This window comes from Maylandia zebra, unplaced genomic scaffold, assembly GCF_041146795.1.
Source record: "Maylandia zebra isolate NMK-2024a unplaced genomic scaffold, Mzebra_GT3a scaffold11, whole genome shotgun sequence".
Lineage (NCBI taxonomy): Eukaryota > Metazoa > Chordata > Actinopteri > Cichliformes > Cichlidae > Maylandia > Maylandia zebra.
This window is the reverse complement of record NW_027490041.1, coordinates 5363626-5374831: the sequence shown is the minus strand read 5'-3', so window position 1 is coordinate 5374831 and position 11206 is coordinate 5363626. Positions and strand designations below refer to the sequence as shown.

General features: G+C 40.7%; 1 long non-coding RNA gene across 1 annotated transcript; it reads left to right on the top strand.

The window, feature by feature from the left end:
* Window positions 1-5088: 5088 nt before the first annotated feature.
* LOC143415946 (uncharacterized) lies at window positions 5089-5798 on the top strand. The gene is made up of 3 exons (XR_013096375.1): window positions 5089-5419; window positions 5505-5612; window positions 5690-5798. It is a non-coding gene; the product is annotated as an uncharacterized LOC143415946 (long non-coding RNA).
* The last annotated feature ends 5408 nt before the right edge of the window (window positions 5799-11206 follow it).

Here is an 11206-nt window from a genome sequence, read left to right as displayed (position 1 = left end):
AAACACTCCTTTGGGTCCAGGCCCAGCCACGTGTTTGTAAGCTGCTGTGCTCCTCACAAATAAAGCCTGAAGCAGCTCAGACTGTTAGAAGCAGCACTGAGCCCTGTTACAGTTATAGTGTTAGAGCAGCGGCTGCAGCCTACAGCATTTAAACTAGCTGACAGTAAACACATCAGTCCAGATGTTACCACATTACTTTGTGATGCTGAGAGTTAAAGGAGACTGGCTGATTAAAATCCCATTCCTTACATCACCGTCCTCTGCTCTGACTGCTTTCATTTAATCACAATCAGAATACTTTTTTGATCCCCAGGGGAAATTATTTAGGTTACAGTGCTGCAGCACAAACAGGAACAAAGACACAACACACTAAGTAAGAAATAGCACAACATACACAATATATACATGCATACATATGAGTCACTTATAAGCAGAGGTGTGGACTCGAGTCACATGACTTGGACTCGAGTCAGACTCGAGTCATTAATTTTATGACTTTAGACTTGACTTGAAAAAATGTTGTAAGACTTGTGACTTGACTTGGACTTTTACACCAATGACTTGGGACTTGAATTGGACTTGAACCGGTTTACTTGAAAAGACTTGATATTTTACCCCAAATATAAAACTTAACATGCATATTATATAGAGATTGAAAATGTGACGTCATTCACGGGTAGAACCGCAAAGGATTCTGGGAACTCGTGGCAAGCGGTACTAGCGCACGCAGGCTTTCAATTGAAATCAGTCACACAGCGATAAAAAGAAACACAAAAATGTCAAGAAGCTGTTGTATTATTAACTGCAATAGCCGGTCGCATGACAGCCACGGGAAGCCGACGGGTAAAGAGATCGGTTGTTATCGGATTACGTCGTTGAAGAGAAATTGTTCGAGCCATGTTTCCGAAGTAACAAAGAGGCGACGGATGGCCTGGATTGCAGCCATTCAAAGATCAAATATAACGTCCCAGAACACTCCAGCTCACAGGTTAGTCTGCTCCAAGCATTTACACGAAGGTCAGTGTCTTTTAGTACTTAATACGTCATTTTCATAACATAATTGGTGATATAGGTTACAAGCAAGTCTGGCGCTGAACAGAAATTGTCGCGCTATGCTCCTTTATTTATTGTGCATAAATAGTGAATTGTCCTGACACAATATTGTGTTTCGCTTCTGTTATTATGGTAGACTGATAAAAACATATACTTTTATTCACAGGATAAAACAGGTTTTTTGTATCACCAATTGTCCAGTACGATTACAGCATACAGTATTATTGTCACTGCTACATTTCTGTGATGGGTACCAGAAATTATTTCCACTACTAATTAATTACCGTTGAGCTCAAAGGTCCTATTAATAAACGGTTAACGAATGTGTATTTATGACGACAATTTGTGAGACTGGTAAACTTATGATACGTACGATGGTCTTTCGTTCTACACGGTGCATTTCAAGGTCCTGCACCCATCCGTCGGTAAACTGTACCTGGGCTTGTTGCAGTGACCGGAAGTTACTAAACTTCATGAGTGTATGCACTCACTCCAAGAAGCGTATGATTATAAATATGCATATAAATATGCTAAGATGAGATAGCTGACTTCATCTAACTAGCAAATGTTGTCCAGGCTACGTTGGTGATACAGTTTTTTTTAATGTGTATGATATTTTTGTCATGCGATTTTAAAGCTGGTCCTACAACCGCATCCAAGAATAACATGCAGCTTATCTCAGAACTGTCGGTGAAAATTATTCTTGGAGCTAGGTTTAATTGAGCTGCATTTTAAAGAGGTGCAATTTCACAATTTGTGTATATTTTCTAAGTTCACTATTTTGTCATGTGTTGAGAAAAACACAGATTAAAAAATTACATGGTCTAATATTTACATTTAGCATAACTGCAACATTATTTTTTCGTTTTTTTTTTTAAAGACTCGAAAGGACTTGAAATTCAAAGTTTCAGACTTGTGACTTGACTCGGACTTTTACACCAGTGACTTGAGACTCGACTCTGACTTGCCTGACATTACTTGAGACTTGACTTGAGACTTGAGGATAAAGACTTGAGACTTACTTGAGACTTGCAAAACAATGACTTGGTCCCACCTCTGCTTATAAGTAAGATGTGAGTGCTGGGGTCTATGACAGCAGGCAGGTCTGTATTTATGTCCAGGCTGACATGAACAGCTAGTAGTTCAGGGTTCAACACTCAGGAAAGTGTGTGACCTTCCACACTGACAGAAGATGCTAAACATGACTTTAAACTGTTGTTTGTTAAAGCCTCACAGATCAGAGAGCAGGGCTCAGTGGGTACATGAGCCTTTATACATGAAGGCTTTCTGTTTCCAGGAGAGGAAACATGTGATCCAGCTGTGTTTGGTCACATGGATCTGCTCTGCATGGATCACCTGACTAAAACATGTTGTTATTATTGTTCTTACAGTCTTAAATCGGTACATCAGGTGGGTCACATGACACCCGGGGGTGACAGCAGCATCTTTCCTCTTTAGAAAGCTGCTCTCTGTCCCAGGAGCTGTTGTCACAGTAACAGCAGGAACAGGAAGTCACATGCTCTCTGCTCTGTGATTGGCTGCTTCTTATCTCAGCTTCCTGCAGAGGGTGGAGGTCTGCTGATAACGCACACCAACAGAAGTGTGACTTTCACTTCCTGTTTATTGCTGTTGTTCTTAAAGCTCTCAGACGATGCTGCAGCGCCCCCTGCTGACACAAACTCCTCCCTCTGTCTCAGAGGTCACAGGTCAGCCTGCTGCAGAGGGTCTGCCTGTTCATGGACTTCCTGTTACAGAGACGGGTCTCAGCGTCAACACTGGTTTCTGATTGGACGGTGTGGAAACCCAGCTTCCTCCAGCCGAGTGATGTGTGGATTCATCACTCTCTGTGGATCAGTGTAAGTCTGTGTGTGGGTCAGCTGCAGGACTTGTTTGACCTTTGACCCTGGCAGACAGAGCTGGTTACTGCTGTGTGACTCCTGCCGTCGCTCCACTTTAAATTTTACTTAAAATAAGTCCTGACATGGCCCCGCCCCCTCTGACCTGCTGCTCCTGGATGTGCTGAGGACACAGCGGAGGCTCAGAGGGGGCGGGGCTTTTCCCGTGGCGGTAACCAAACTGCATTAGGTCGCTGCACTGCCAGTGTTTAACCACACCTCTTCTGACTGACCTTTGACCTCTGACATGTTGATTCGATCCTTATTTAATGACGTCTTTTATCTAGTGATTTAATTCTGTGTATTTATATGTGATGGTGTTCCTGAGTTCAGCCTCAGCTGATATCCACAGACGCTCCTATTGGCTGGTTTTAAAAACAAATTTTTCCATTAAAGTGACTCTTTTAAAAACACGTCTGCCTGAAATTCACATTTCATTTATTTTGGGGGATTTTAACAGAGAGATAGAACTTTATGAATCCCTCATGTTTATCCTCCAGGAAATCCAGTTTGTAGCAGCAGAACACCGACAAACTTTTACACAGCACAGAATTAGGATATCAAATAAAGGGGAATAAGAGAATATGAATATAAGCATAAATATGTACATATATACACAGACCTCACACAGAGACAGCAGCTACACTGTGTGTGGATGTGATCCACAGTCACAGCTGTGGGTTTCAGTCAGTGTGTCTCTAACTTCATGGTCACATTTCAAAGCTTATTGGAGCCAGAAGATGTTCAAGTAAAAGATTTATTGCTGTACTCGTCTACCAGGATAACAGGAGGTTCATAAAGCTGTGTAATACTTCAGCTTTACATCATGCAGTAGTAGTTTATTAAACCCCCCAAAATATGACTATCCAGAGTTGGGACCAGGAAGCAGAGTTGCAGTCTTACACACCTCTCTGCAGCTTCTCTCCTCCTGCTACCCCCCAAAAACCCATCTCCATAGAGACTGTGTCAGCTTCCAAACAGACAAAAAACAAACTAAAAACCAGCAACAAACAACTTAAACATAAACAATCACAAAGAAAGAACAATACAGTATCCACATCTGAACCAAAGAGTAAAACAGTGAAATGTGGATTATTAAACATTAGGTCTCTCTCCTCCAAGTCTCTGTTAGTACATGTTAGTAAAAACATTTCTGCATTTTACCCATATTTTATTTTTAACTCAAAATCAAAGATTCCAGATTCTCCTACATGTTGGTTTTGAATCAGATAGGACGACAGATTTCAGGTGGCCCTGTGTCTTTCTCTATTACATTTGCCACTGTGTAACTCAAAGTTATTTAAGGACTAGTTTATTTCAATGGATGAGTTTACTGACTGATGCGCAGAAGAAATAGTTCTTTATGGAGCCTAGATGGTGTGAATGATGAGACCAAAGACTGCAATATCTTGTACCAAAAATATATTGAATAAATGGAGGAAAGGGGAAATGGAACAAAATAATTAACACAACACACAACATAAATGCCCACAATTAAATAATAAATCAATGCTGTGATCTTTCTGTGCAAAAGTCCTTTTTGGTCCTCTTCTTTTTAAAGTTCACTTTTAAGGTATTCCTCCTTAGAGTCCAGCTTCATACAAATGGGGAAATATGTCCGTAATCCAAAGACGGCTAAGTGGGGGAAAGAGGGGAAACAAAGAATGGTCCTACCGGCTCGCCACTTCAATATGAAGAAGATCAATTCAAAGGGAGGGAACAAAACCTGACCTGTAGGTCAGAAAAACGTCCATTAGCACATCAAGTTCGATTCAGTTTACCGGTAAACAAATATATTTTTCTGCAAGCCTATGTAACAATGCAAATCATCATCAACCAATGTACAACAGTTAAATTATTAATTATCTTGGCTACGTAGCTTAATCTATACATTCCAGTAGCGTTCGCTACAAACAATACAAAAACAACAATAAAGGAAAACAGCTGTCTAACAGACAGCATAGCCGAATTCAAGGCAACACATAACAATAATCATTCAATCGCACTTTGTTTCAAAGTAAGCCCATTAAAGTGCTTAAGTAAATAAAAGTGTTCAAAAACAGCGGTTTTTGAGCCGGAGTTCTGCTCGCGGTGGGAACGCCGCCGCACAAAGCCACTTTTTAATCGCGGAAACGATCGACTGGTTACTGACAACCAAAAGGTTGTTTTTGGTAGATATTAAAGATCATGGGTGGGCGGGGCAAATGGAGCAGTTTTCTACAGTCGAGTAAAATTCCAGGAAAGAGCTGGGTGTGGCTTTCCTTTAAATCACATGATCAACAGCTTTAAGATGGAGGCAACTCGCTCAGTGTTTCCTGTTTCATTCTTAGACTGTGGCGATGGTAAGTAGCAGCTTTTCACTTGTTACCTGGCATCTTTTCAGCCACCAATGATAGTCATTGTATGTTATCAACATTTCACTAACTATGTTTTCTCTCATGTTTAAAATAGGCCGACCAAGAGCAAAATAGGTATGTCTGCAGACTCTGCTGTAGCCAAAGTTATCAGATCTCCTGTGTCTTTAAATCCCTAACTGCTCGATCATTATCATTTTAGAAGACAACAATTTCTCAAAGGAGGTTCAAAACTAATGCCTACAAGATTACCAAGAGGATGGTTCGGGGCTCTTACATGACTCCGGGAAGTCAACACTTGGTGGATGAGGTGTGTTACCTTTGACACTTTTAAGACAGTCCTGTTTATCACTACTAACAATAAGCAAATATGTTTTCACTCAACAGATCCTTCACAGCATGTTGTTTCTGGGCAAAATCAACAACATCCCCTTTTCTCCAGAAGAAATCTTCCCTAATCCTTTTGTTTTGGGTTCTTTAATGAGAAGATATCCCAGGCCTTTTAAGTTGTATTCGACTCAGCTTCCCAGGCGAAGTCCCTTCTCCTGTGTGCTCGACATGGTAAGATAACTCTTCTCACATTTTCAGTCAATCTGACAAACTTCCAGTTTTTAGGAAAGTATAATGCAAAGTGCTTTTTTACTGAGAAATCCAAAGAAAATCCATACTGTACCTTATACTTCAACATATGCTTCTAGCTATACTTCTCCACCAAACACAGAGACTGCAGGAGAGCTGGAGACTTGCTTCAGAATTTGTTAGTTCTAAATAATGTCTAACAGACTCATTATTGGAGATGCTTACAGTCTTCAAGGCGTATATGATGCTGTCACTGTGTAGCTGCTGGATCTGTTAAGCTCAAAGACTCTAAATTCAGCGTGTTTTGACAGCCCGGCATAGCAAAATAGAAAAAAAAAGGTCAATTAGCAAATTTAATTATAAATTAGTGAGAACAAAGATGGATTTTTGCTTATTGATTTAAAATTAAATAGATTTTTGTGACTTGTTTCACCCCCTATCTTAAAATGTCTAAACCAAAAGCATCCAATGGTCCTGCATAGTTAAATAAGTCAAGCAGCGAAACAAACATGTTGATCAACTTTCTATGAAAAACAACTATATAATCAGGTGCAACACTTTGACCAGATCTGTAACTGTTTTCAGATCGTCCTGCAAAATAACTCAGAGAATGAAGAGCAAATAAAGCAGAGTCTGCAAGATCTCCTCACAGACTTGGACTTAGAAGAGAATAATAAAAAAACAGCTTTCGTCTCGTCCACCATCTGCATTTCTCAAAAATCCCAAACCAACAAATCAGAAAGGTACTGCGGAGTCTCCATGTCCACCAAAGGTCCTAACGCTGGGAAAATTATGATTGCTGCCTCCTGTCTTAGCAAATGGCATAAATATGTATCTGGTGCGGTGATGACCTATTATCCAAACACAGTCCAGAAAGATTACTTTGATGGAACAATTGAAGTACCTGGAAATATCAGGTGTGAGGCTTTTTGTCTCCGTGATGGTGCCAGAATGAAGCCTTGCAGATCATGTAAGAATTTGTTTGGCTTGAACACAGAAGACCTCAGAGAGTGGCCATATGGTAACTGTGCTGAAGCTGAGAGCCTGAGCAATTTGCTTGAAAATGAGAGAGAAGTTGAAACACATGTGGATGAATACTCAGCTGAAAAGGACAACAGGCAGAGAGCTGAGGATGAGGTTGGTAGGGTTCTTAGAACCGTGTTGCAAAGGATTCGGTTTAACTGGACAGGTGAATTTTACAACCCAGAACAAGAGTGAGATTTCATGAAATCATTTGCATTCATCATTCTGATAAATCAAAGATTCTCTGCTCTGACAGCATCTGTGTGGATTTTCTGTAATCACAGAGACGTGTATAAGCATGTTTACTTTCCATCTCCATGTAATTGTCACATTGAATAATTAAAACTGGCTTCTATGGGTTTTTGTTTGTTTGCTTACATATCTAGTGTTTAATGCAATGTGAAGCATTATTAGACAGCATTTATTGGGAAGAATCCCATTTTTATACTGGTCTGTACCCAGGGTACACAGAAAATAAAAACACATGTTTTCTTATTATGATCCCAACTATAATTTACTTAAGCAAAAGCACTACATGTGTAGTTATAATATTTATAGCAGTTACTGTTGAGCTTTAAATTTATCATCTTAAATGTTTATATGCTGATTATATTGCTTTATATAAGAAAGGCCTAACTCTGAGTACACTCTGTGCCAAAAAGTGCTGACAGGAAACTGCATGCTTTTGCAGAAACGTGCTTTTGCAGCTAGAAAGTGAAGCTGATATATATCAGTTTTAATTAGTTTTTACCAACTGCTTGCTAGGGCAATCCCACGAGTTTGGTGTTTTTGTATTGAACATGATTCCAAGTGCTTTCTATAACACATAGCAGAGGTGCCACAACAAAGACTGAGAAGAGGACAGGAAGAGACAGTGAAAGAGATGCACTCCTTCGCCATTCATGTTAAAGCGTTGCATAGCTTTAATTTTAGAGAGTGTTGCATAACTTTAGTCATTTTTCTACCACAGGTGAAGCCAAGAATTGTGAAGCTCTCTTTTGGCCAAATACCAGAATCTGTAAGAAGAAGAAAAAACAAACAATCAAATAGGTCATTATTAAGAGAACAACAATCTCTTGATGATTATCCACAGTGTCTTTGATAACTCTGAGATACAAACTGTCAAGGATATACACATCCCAGCAAACAATAGCTGTGTTTGACTAAAGCGATTAATAACAAGGACAGAGCTACAATCACTACAGTCAAACATAAAGGGCTTAATCCTGAATCCAAGTCTGAGCTGTGATGCCGTTGGTGCTGAAAGCTGCTCAGATCCTGAAGCTGCACGTTTTGTCTCTCTCTAACCAAACCAGCAGCAAAAGAAGACACATTTCGCTTGACATAAACATTGTCATGAATTCCCTCTTACTTTTGCTGGTTTGCTTCCACCACCATTAAAACACACACAGAAAAACAGCACAGCACAGCTCTCTGCCTCTCTCAGTGTACTTTAAGAACACCGTTTCCCATCTCAAATCTCTGTTTTTGGCATTATTCGCTTGCTTGTTATGAAGCAGTCTACCGTTGCTTACAGTGCTGTTGGCCGCCGGTTTTTTTTAAATGACTTCCGACAAGACAGCCTCATTTCTGCTGTTCAATACCAAATTTTATTTATTTTTTTCAAATTAAGTGAAACTGCAAAATGCTCTGCTGTGTCTCTATTAAAACCTCTTATTAAAACCTCTGAATCACTTCAGCAGCATCAGCCAATGTACATTTGTTGAGTCGTGGTTCTCGTCTGCTTTTGTTCTACTGCAGAATAATATTTTTAAGGTTATCTACTGTAAAAAGCTAGGCCAGGAAAATCTGCTTCATGGTTTTGTGTTTTATCCTCAGTTACTTTGACACAAAAGCATCTGCTGTGATGCTCACACCTCTGATGAAGTTTCACAAGTGTCAGTACTGATAAATGATCAGAATTATAATGTTTCTGACTCTCTGAGTAAGAATTAAATGGAATCTAATTGGGACCTTGTGAATTGGAATTGAACAGGTTCTAGAAATCAGTGATGATACTCAGCTCCAATACCCACCTATGATATTAGGCTTACGAACGCTGACTGGGTTTCATTTACCAGCTTTTTATGTTCTTCCTGCAGTTTCCTCCCCACATCACTCATCTTAACTTTTTTCCAGTCCTCCTCAGTCTAAACAGAACACACAACAATACAAAGAAAAGCTCAGGTGATTGATCTCTAACACTAGGCATCCCCAGTCTTATTCTTAGCAGTCTAACTTCTCACCATATCTTTGAAGGCCTCTCCATTGTAGTAGCGCTTGGATGCTGGATACTCTATCGTTTTGTCACATAGTTCCAGGAAACTGGAAGCCACCAGATGCAGCTCCTCTCCGTCATAGCCGTACAGCTTTTTGTCCTCACACGTCATCAGCACAAGCTCGTCACATGGACATGAGGTGCCCTTTACCACACCAATAACCTGCATTTTTACAATCTCGGGAAGGTAGAATTTTCCCCAGGCGTTAACTTCATCATCATCCCCGTTGTATTTGGTGTTCTCAAGCTCTTCTATCCACAGGTCAGCACCACTTGGCTTCTTCAGGTGAACGCACATGCTTTTGTTTTTGGAAACAAAATCTTTCACCCATTTCAGGTACTTTTCACCTGGAAAGAAGCAGACAAGGAAATATGGATGAATGTAGAAGTGTTGGAAAAGACAAATAGCAAGGTTATCCTACAGCAGTTTGTGAAAATGTTGTATCTTGAAATAAGCAGGCAAAATGAGGATCTCACTTATCTCATATGTTCTGATACCGACTTTCTTCAGTTAAAGGACAAAAAAAGGGCACACTGGAGGCTGACAGAGTGTGCAATGGTGGGAATCATTTTGCAGAACTCACTAAAGTTTGTTTCTCCTGGAACAAGCTTTTTACACTTCGGCAAATGAAAATACTGTGTTAAACTAAAAAAGAGCACCAGACCAAGGTCTACAGTACTAACAGAAAAGCATGCCGTTACCTGTTGCCTGTCGACACAGCTGCTGATCTTCCTCACCAAAAAAATGAGGATCCCTGAAAGGAATAGAAAGGTTATGTTAAAATGAATGACTGTCACGGTGATCATGGGAAGCTCCGAAATATCACAACAATAGCTACGAAATCACAAAATGCAGTGTGATGTCTGTAAGCACCAAACATGACATCTCTGCAAATTCATCTTGAAACATGTAGGTACCTCACACGTACAGCTGCAGCCATCTCAGCCATTTATCACTGTGGCTGCCAAGTGGCTGCCACTTCACAAGCGCATGGCCCAACATAGAAGAGCCACCTCCACAGGACAAGACTCAGCAGTCCATCTGCATCTTAAGGATAAAGGACACTCTTTCGAGGATGCTAATGTTCACATTTTGGGCAGAGAGGACAGATGGTTTGAAAGAGGAGTGAAAGAAGCATCTATGTCCACTGTGAGCGACCATCTTTGAACAGAGGCGGGGTTTACGACACCAACTCTCTGCCATCTATAATCCAGTTTTGAGATCCCTTCCCAGACGCCTTAACGCCCACTCACATCCTGGGCCATCTGACCTCAGGAATTCGCATGATAAGGTGGGGCCAGGTTTCACAATGAACTCACCCGAAACTGGCTGATTGGGACCCACGCCCAGTTTCACACCTTGGCTCAGGTGATTAGAGGATCATCAGGGGGTCCTTTTGTCCCTCTGTGGGGGGTCACTCCCACTAGGCTTATATCTGGGACTCTCCACCATTTGACCTTAGAACTGAAGAAGCTTCTCGGATGAGAGGTGAAACGTCTTCAAGTAACTTAAAGAAGTCCAGACGCTTTTCTTTGCAAGCTCCTTTGACTACGATGACCTGGATGACTGAGAACCTTCACAGACATAAGGTGAATGTGACAAACAAAGCGCCTTCTTGTTCTCTGTGATAATGTAAAGTTATTAATGAAAATACAAACGAGTAAAAAACGGACTGGAAACATGTCTTCAATCAAAACTCGACAAAAACAAAGAAACAGCCTCACTTCTCTGCGACGCTCCCTAAAAATGACGTTACGTGTTACGTACCAGAGATTTCTATACAGCCCTTTATCAAGCCGAGAGAAAGTGACGCAAAACCCTCCAACTAATAACGACTAGCAGAGAGGCTCAGCTGAGTGTAGTTACCTGGTTTGCAGACGCATACAGACGTTTCCTGTCCTCTCGGACGCAGCTGTGATAGAACATGTGGTGCATTACCGCCACCAACTGGCTTGGAGTGAGGACCGGAAATCGCTCATGCCAAATCAAAAAAAAAAAAAACATAAAGAAAGATTAAGTGAAG